Source organism: Cebus imitator, unplaced genomic scaffold (assembly GCF_001604975.1).
Source record: "Cebus imitator isolate Cc_AM_T3 unplaced genomic scaffold, Cebus_imitator-1.0 Scaffold1148, whole genome shotgun sequence".
Taxonomy (NCBI): domain Eukaryota; kingdom Metazoa; phylum Chordata; class Mammalia; order Primates; family Cebidae; genus Cebus; species Cebus imitator.
The window spans coordinates 3,637-13,291 of NW_016108463.1; the positions used below are offsets into that span (position 1 = coordinate 3,637).

General features: G+C 40.0%; 1 pseudogene; it reads left to right on the forward strand.

Moving 5' to 3' along the window:
• The first annotated feature begins 6,767 nt into the window (after positions 1-6,767).
• On the forward strand, positions 6,768-7,870 carry LOC108298859 (annotated as a pseudogene).
• Positions 7,871-9,655: the final 1,785 nt, after the last annotated feature.

A 9,655-nucleotide genomic window follows, 5' to 3' on the forward strand; every position in this document is an offset into this window, starting at 1 on the left:
GGGAGGGGAGCACTACACACTGGGGTCAGTTGGGGGGAAATAGGGGAGGGATGGTGGGGGGGTGGGGATCTGGGGAGAGATAGCAAGGGGAGAGATGTCAGATGTAGGTGATGGGGAGGAAGGCAGCAAATCACACTGCCACGTGTGTACCTGTGCAACAATCTTGCGTGTTCTTCACATGTACCCCAAAACCTAAAATGCAATAAAATAAATAAATGGGGGGAAAAAAGATCTTTTATGCCTGTAAACCACCTCCTGGGTGGGGGTGAGGGTGACGGGCTTAGGACATTCCAAGGGCCAGGGGACTTTGGACATTCCATAAACCACCTCCTTGGTGGGGGTGAGGATGAGGGACTTTGGACATTCTGATTGTTACTTAAGTGGTTCACAGAAGTCAAGATAAGCATTAGTTTACACATTGTCTGGGTAGGGTAGAAAATTACAGACCTTAGTTGCTTATTAAAAGTCTTAGTTTTCCTTAAAATGGTGCAGGGGCCAAAATGGCATTGGTTTGGACTGCTTGCCTGTCACATTAGGGTTATAGAGAGCAGCTTCAATGGAAAGCTGAGGTATGGTCGAGGTATGCAGTTTATGGGGCAATTACCATGTCACAGTGTCCAAAGGCACAAATACAACAGGCCTTTATAAATCGTCTTACTTGGCAAACCCATTTAGTTGATTTCATGGGTGTTCTTGATGATAACTTTCCAAAAACAAAATTGTTAAATGCACACTTTGAATGAAGAGACCCCCCCCCAAACAGGCTTTGTGTGAGCAACATAGCTGTGTATTCACCTGGGTGCAGGTGGGCTAAGCCCAAAAAGTGTGTTAGCAAAGGGCAGTGGGATAGGAGTTGGTTTTATGGGTTTGGGGTGGGCAGTGGAAAGTTACAGAGTAAGATCGGTTACAGTGGTGAGTGTGGGGTAAGGAGTATTCATTACCATAATTTCAGTTACAATGACAGGTAGGATAAGAGTAGTTAAGATGGTAGAGTGGGGTGAGGAGTATTCGCATTATCATAATAACAGTTTAGATGGCAGGGTGGGGTGAGGGGAAGTTTAGGTCTGGGGGAAGCTATGCTGGGCAATCAGGGATAATGGCAAATGCAGGTGGGGTGTGGGGTGGTGATCAGCCGAGGCAGGCAGAACATTACACTTTCTGGGTCCAGGCTTGCACATGACAAAATTTATTTCAATTTTTTAAATTAACTAATAGGATTCTCACTAGAAGAACTAAATCTAAACCAATTGAAGGTGCTGAAAATGTCTTCACAGACAAATCTAGCAATAGTAAAGCTTCTTATTCTGGGTCAAAAAGTAAAATTTTTCAAACACTGTATACTTCAGCCCAAAAAGCAGAGATAATAACTATAATTGAAGTCTTAACTGCTTTTGAGATGCCTGTTAATGTAATTTCTGATTCTTCATAGGTGGTTCATTCCACACAATTAATCAAAAATGCTCAGCTCCAATTTAATACAAATGAACAACTGATGATTTTATTTACCAAGTTAAAAAACCACAGTTAGGAACAGAATGCATCCTTCTCACATCACTCATATTAGGACTCACACACCTCTTCCAGGACCTTTAACTGCAGGGAATCAAATGGCTGGTTGCTTGGTTGCTAGAGCATTGTTAAATCCCAAACACTTTCACTCATATAAATGTCTCTGGTCTTAAATGAAGGTATAATGTTACTTGGAGAGAGGCTAAGGCCATTATTCAACAATGTCCAACCTGTCAAGGTGAGGAAAGAGACCAAGGCATCTAGGATTACCTCCCCTTTTACTTCCACACTGCATTTCAATAGAAGAAAAGGCTGGCCAACTGGCACATCCTAAATGACCTTCCTATAAATAGCAGGCATGGTGTGGGGGAGTCTCTCCAGAAGACATTGTTTTTCCTTAAACAAGATCAAACCCCTACCCCACTCCTCCATCAACCAAGACCCTTTCATATGTGATTTCTAAAACTGTAAACTCAAGACCTTTTCATATGTGATTTCTAAAACTGTAAACCCAAGACCCTTTCAGTTGTGATTTCTAAGGCTGTAAACCTAAGATTCTTTAATGTGTAGCATCTAGAGTGTAAGCCTATATAAAGGCAGAGCTTCTCTTTGTTAGGGGAGCATGGTCAGTTAGACAAATTGTCACCTGGCTCCTGGCCATAATAATAATAATAATAATAAACACCTCTTCCTTCCCAGTTCAGCGTTCAAGAGATCTGTTTCTCACAGCCAATCCTGCTTCAAAATGATTCATTCTGTGTCCTTTACAGGATTAACCCCCATGGATTGGAACCAAACTGTCTTTGGCAAATGAATGTTACCCATGTTTCTTCTTTTGGAAAATTGGCTTATATTCACGTATGCATAGATAAATTTTCTCATTTTGTTTGGGCTGTTATAGTGAACCCCAAGTTTCTCTTCAAAGAATCAGTATGTCAGTATGTTCAGCTCTCTTATTCTTTAAGTCTCTATTTTAAAGATTAATTTTCTTGTGATTCCAGTAAACAACCTTCTCCACCAGTTCTAATCAGTAGTTCACATCTGCTCCCCCTCCCTCCTCCATCCTGACTCATTCCAGTCACCTGATCACCCCTGGCTGCCTACTATGACACACCTGTAACCATCCTTTCTGCCAAAACACCCACCCTGCCACTCCAGTTTGGACCCCTGATCCATTTAAAATAGCCAGTCAGGATTAATCTAGCTTGTGCAATCTAACTGTAGCCAATAGGGGATGACATAGCAGCAGGGATGACCCCCATCAGGCATAAGTACCCCTTCCTCCCTTGTCCAAGCATGCAGTGGCCATCATTGCTCCATCCGTGCGACCCACACACTCCTATAGAAGTAAACTGCCTTGCTGAGAGGACATATCTTAGAGTGCTATTTCTTTTTTGGCATCAAATTTTTATTTATAAAAGGGCTACTGCCAAACTGGGGAATCTTCTGCCTGTATTAAATGGCATCTGTTGCAGTTCTTTGTAGTCATGGGCATTCCAGCTTCTGTTAAGACAGACAATACCCCAGGATTTACTAGTCAAGCTTTAGCTACATTCTTCTCACAGTGCAATATTAAACATATCACTGGCATTCCAAACAATTCACAAGGAGAAGCTATTGTAGAATGGATGAATCTCTCCCTAAAACAGTTACAGAAACAAAAGGAGGGAAGAGACAATGGGACCCCACATATGCAATTGAATGTATAGCATTACTAACTTTAAATTGTTTGAGCCTGCCTAACGGACAGATATTATCAGCAGCTGAATAGCATCTACAGAAACCAGCTACAAAGACAAAATCTGAACAACTGGTTTGGTGAAGAAATCCGATAACAAAAAGTTGGGAAACGGGTAAAATAATAATATGGGAAGAGGCTATGCTTGTATCTCTCCAGGGTACCATCAAGACACCTAAAACCTTATCATAAGCCAGATACCAAGAGGTTTGGGGAGAAACCCAAGGACCTCCCAGTTGCAGCAATGGTGAAACTGATGCTGAGGAAGACACCAGGACAAACAAGCAACACCTATCAGGTGCAGCTACCCACTTGGGGCCAAATCAAGAAGTTGTCAAAGACACCTAAAGAAAACTTGAGAAGGGTGGGATGGCCAGTTACAATGAGTAGTTTCATGGCAGCTATGAAGGCTGTGCTCACCATTGCCTTGTATATTTCCCCAGTAACTGCTGAAACAAAAAACAATTATACTTATTGGGCATATATTCCTTTTCCACCACTTCTACTGCCAGTAACTTAGTTAGACTCCCCAGTGGAGGTACACACTAATTATAGTTTTTGGATGCCTGGCCCTACAGATGATAGAGGCCCATCTCACTCCCAGGAGGAGGGAACAGTTACGACTATCTCCTTAGGATTTGAGCATCTACCTATTTGCCTGGGAAAGGCCAATGGCTGCCTACTTCCAAGTCATCAACCTTGACTGGCAATAGTGTCTATGTGTAACCAATCTGTGGCCCAATTACTTATGCTTTCTGGTCTTAGTATTTACCACAGTGTTTATGCTCCTGTAACCAAAGTCTACTGCCTCAAAAACCTATCTGTAAAGTGGATTGGACATGGTCATAATAAATGAAGGAATTTGCGTGGGAAGATTGTATCACAGGGCAGGCAGAGGTGTTGCATAATGATTCATATGGAATCATTATTGATTGGTCCCCTAAAGGAGTATTTATGAGGCCCACCTCTCAGTCTATAGGAAATGGTCACCCTGTATCTAGACAAAATGATCAGAGGGTGGAAACCATAAGAAGTACTGCAAAAATGTTTCTGTTATTTGAGCATATGGTGGTATAATGGAACCTCAACCTCAAATGATATGGCCAGCTACAGGAGCCAAACATAAAGAGTTATTGAAAATATTAATGGCGTTGAGAATAGTAAAGATTTGGGAAGGAAAATATACTGAGCCAATCCAATAGAATTCTAATTACATGTTAAAATTGGTTCACAATGATACAGGTTGAATACAAAGTTGTGTCCATCCCCAAAAAATTAAAGGCAGATAACATAAAGAATGGTCCTCTAAGTTAAAAAATATTAACTTGGAAAAACTGTGTTTCGGCAGAGGCTGAGGTACTACACAATATTTCTCCTGGAATTGTTATTGATTGGTCCCCTAAGAGGATATTTAGCATTAATTGCACTAGTCAGCCTTCTTATGACACTAAACTACTTAAATACAAAAAGTAATAACAGTTTTGAGTCAATACACACTGAAATAAATGTCCCTATTATTTGGAAAAATGGAGGCATGGTAGGACCCTGACCAAAAATTATTTGGCCAAAATTGGAAACTAAATTTAAAAACTTCAGAAATTACTTATGGCCCTGAAACCAATAAAGGTCTGGAAAGAAAATTATACCAGATCCCATTACAATCATCACTATTCATTAGAATTTGTAAAGATAAAACTCTTTGGATTCAGAGCTATGTTAAACCTCCTTCTCCTTTAGTAGTGGCAAGGTTGTAGGTTAATTTTCTTAACTCCAAGGTAACATGTCAAAATTATAAGTTGCTTTCTTGTATTAATGCCTCTATGTTTGACTCTTATAGCTCCATATTACTGCTGAGAGCCCAAGAGGGAATATGGCTACCAGTAAATCTATCTCATCCCTGGGAAACATCCCCATCAGTACATATTTTCACTGAAATTTTACAAAAGGTTCTAAAATGTACCAGGAATTTCATTGCAAATTTAATCTTAATCATTATTGGATTGATTGCTGTCACAGCTATGGTTACGGTAGCTGGAGTTGCTTTGCATTCAACAGTACAAACAGCAGACTATGTAAATACTTGCCAGAAGAACTCTACTCTACTGTGGAATCCTCAAACCAAAATGGATCAGAACATAGCAAATCAGATTAATGATCTCCAACAAACTGTCGTACAGTTGGGAGATAGTGTAATGAGTTTAGAATATAGAATGCAACTAAAATGTGACTGGAATACTTCTGATTTCTGTATTACTCCTCACCTTTATAATGAATCAGAACATGAATGGGAATTAAGAGACATTTACAGGGTCATACTGGAAATTTTTCTTTGGATATTGCAAAACTGAAAGAGCAGGTATTTCAAGCCTCCCAGGCAGTCTTAATAGTAACGCCAGGGACTGAAGTGTTTGAAGGAGCCCCCGATGGATTAGCAGCCATAAATACTCTCAAGTGGATAAAAATACTGGGAGGTTCTGTGATTTCGAAGATGATTGTACTTCTAATCTGTATTTCTTGTCTTTGTATACTCTGCAGTTGTGGATCCCAAATCCAGTGAGAAGTAGCTTACCATGACAAAGCTGCCTTTGCCCTTATACTTTGCAAAATAGAAAGGGAGGACATGTTGGGAGCATTTGAGAGCAGGCCCTAAGCCTGGCATAAACAGGCCTTAAAGAAACTGGCCATAAACAGACTATCTATAGCACTGTGACATCCCCGTGATGGCAGTGATGCACATTGCTAGAGATTGTTGGTTTACTGGAGCCAGAAAGAAAGACCTAATGGCCCTTGGGTGGAAGACCGCTGGTGGGGGCAGGAGGACGCTTCTGCTGCATGAGTCACATGTGCCTTACACATGTTCCAGCTGCAGTAGATAAGCACACCAGAGCCTGTTTCTTGCCACTAAAGAATGTTTTGTTCTCTGCAAAGAATGCTTTTAGTTAAATCATAATTATTACTTGCTTGCTGTCGATAAACGTGTGGATCAGTCTCTGTTTGAGGCTCTCAGCTGGGAATGCTGAGGCCCCGTGTGTGTCCCATGCTTTTTGCTCTCTATCTCTGTGTCTGTTTCTTAATTCCTTCAGTGCCACCTGGGTTGGGATCTCCACGACTGAGCTGGTTTCGGCAAGCCTGACAAAAACAAGCAATGGGAAAAGGATTCCCTGTTTATAAATGGTCCTGGGAAAACTGACTAGCCATATGTGGAAGATTTAAACTGAACCCCTTCATTACACCATATACAAAATCACCTCAAGATGGATTAAAGACTTAAATGTAAAACCTAAAACTATAAAAACCCTGGAACACAACCTGGGCAATACCGTTCAGGACACAGGCATGGGGGATGATTTCATGAAAAAGATGCCAAAAGCAAGTTCAAAAAAACTAAATATTGGGGCTTCGAGCTGACCCTGATCAGAGCTGAGTCATCTTGGCAGCAGTGCTGAGACCTCCACCCAGAACAGCCCCCCTCCCTGGGCCTCTTGCAAGTCCCCTCTCCTCCTAGGCATCTCGGATCTGATAACTTGAGGAAAGGTGAGCAAGACCAGGAAAGGTGGTTACCGCTGAGGAGCTGCAGTCACTCTCAAGATGATTGAGGTACTGACAACAACTGACTCTCAGAAACTGCTACACCAGCGGAATGCCCTTTTGGAACAGGAGTCTGGATGTCAGCCAGAGGTCTGTGGCTTGAGACTAATTGAGTCTGCACACGATAATGGCCTCAGAATGACTGCAAGACAAAGGGACTTTGAAGTAAAAGATCTTCTTAATCTAACTCAGTTCTTTGACTTCAACACAGAGACATTCTCTAGCTGTGGATTTACTGGACAGCTTCCTGTCTAAAATGAAGGTACAGCCCAAGCACCTTGGGTGTGTTGGACTGAGCTGCTCCTATTTGGCTTTCAAATCAATAGAAGAGGAAAGGAATGTCCCATTGGCAACTGACTTGATTCGAATAAGTCAATACAGGTTTATGGTTTCAGACCTGTTGAGAATGGAAAAGATTGTATTGGAGGAAGTGTGTCAGAAAGTCAAAGCTACTACTGCCATTCAATTTCTGCAACTGTATTATTCACTCCTTCGGGAGAACTTGCCACTTGAAAGGAGAAATAGCATTAATTTTGAAAGACTAGAAGCTCAACTGAAGGCATGTCATTGCAGGATCGTATTTTCTAAAGCAAAGCCTTCTGTGCTGGCATCAGAGATCCAAGAACAGAAGTGTGTAGAGTCAACAGAAGGAGTAGAATGTGTTCAGAAACATTCCAAGATAAATGGCAGAGATTTGGCCTTCTGGCAAGAGCTTGTATCCAAGTGTTTAACTGAATATTCATTAAACAACTGTTCCAAACCAAATATTCAGATGTTGAAGTGGATTGTTTCTGCATGTACTGCATGGCAATTGAAGCATAGTTACTACAGAATAACTCACCTTCCATCAATTCCTGAAATGGTTCCTTATTTGGATTATTACAGCACCAAAAAACTTCTCTGAAGCCTTTCTCCACAAACTTGTTCTATGGATTCCATAACGTTACAATGGATTTAAGCTATGAAGGCTCAAAACATCACGAGATAAGCATGATGGTCTCAGACTTCAGAAAACTGCCTAATTAATGTTATACTGTAGTGCAATTATGTTTAGATTTGAATTCATCTGTGAAGAATTCAAAGCAAAGCTAAAAGCCAAAATGTGAAACACTAATGGCAAGCCTGAGAAGGTAAACTGCAAATCTTCATTTCTATAATTGATCTAACTTTAGATATTGGATCAATATCTTTAGGTGATATTGAAAATGGTATTGGAGGAGCCACACTAATACCATCAACTATCAATCTTCCCACAGCTTCAATCGCTTTCATTATTCTAATCCTACTCCTACTTAATTTAAATATTAAATTTTAAGTTATGAGGTTTACATCAAAAGCAACATTTCACAAATGCACGTTTAAGGCATAGTAAGGGTTAACATTCTAGGCAGTATAAACACACTGCATAATGCAAGTAATAGATAATCCAGAGATGTGGACTTTGTTGCTATATGGGAATTACAGTTAAATTTGAGGGCATTTTATATAAAGAAAAATACAGACCTAGAAAGTTTGGCATATTCATTATCTTTAATATTTTTTTCTAGAAAACAGGTGACATTTTTATTTATGATGAAATTTTTATACAGAACCTACCACCTCAAACTGAATCCCATCAAAAAAATTAGTTTCTATTGTATTACTAACTCAGAATAGATTACCATTTTGAAAATTTCCTTTTCCACACTAGGGCAAATTCAGGCTAGATTCAACACTCCAGAAGATTTTTAACTAAAGACTGTTTTTAAATTAGAAGTGATGGCAGTTTTTTAAAAAGAGAATATACTTCCACTGATGCCCTTACTGTGCTAAAACAAAGTCTTAAGAAAAGCAAGTAGACACCTTCATAACTATGAATGAGGCTGCTGAGCTAGTGTTTTGGATTCTCCATGTCAGTGAATGTAAGTAGTACAGTGTTAAAGTGTTGTAAACAGTTACTCAGTGCAATGTATAGCCTGAGTCCATTAAGAATGGCTGTAACCAATTTGACATCACATTATGGATCAATACACAATAAAAAAACTAAAGAACCACAGCCTTCTTCTTAACTATTATAAACCATGTTTTATGGATAACATTTTAGTTTTCCCAAAAGGCTGATAAATTTCAATATTTTGAATATGTCATTGTTAATTTTGAGTTGGCAGAAGTAAACTAACCAGCTACCATTATGTTTTAGTACTAAGGGATATACCTTTCAATAAAGTTACTGAAATGCAAAAAAAGGGAAAAAAAAGCAAATATTGACAAATGGGATCTAATTCTAAAAAGTTTCTGCACAGCAAAAGAAATTATCAACAGAGAAAACAGGCAACCTACAGTTGGGGAAAATTTTTTTGCAAACTATGCATCTGACAAAGGTCTAATATCTAGCATCTATAAAGGACTTAAACAAATTTACAAGAAAAAAGAAACAAAACAACCCCATTTAAAAGTGGGCAAATGGAATTTCTATTTCTAGGTCCTTGAGAAATCGCCACACTGTCTTCCACAATGGTTGAACTAATTTACACTCCCACCAACTGTGTAAGAATGTTCCTATTTCTCCACACCCTCTCCAGCATCAGTTGTCTCAGATTTTTTTTTTATTGCATTTTAGGTTTTGGGATACATGTGAAGAACATGCAAAGTTGTTGCATAGGTACACACGTGGCAGTGTGATTTGCTGCCTTCCTCCCCTTCACCTACATCTGGCATTTCTCCCCTTGCTATCTCTCCCCAGATCCCCACCCCCCACCGTCCCTCCCCTATTTCCCCCCAACTGACCCCAGTGTGCAGTGCTCCCCTCCCTGTGTCCATGTGTTCTCATTGTTCAACACC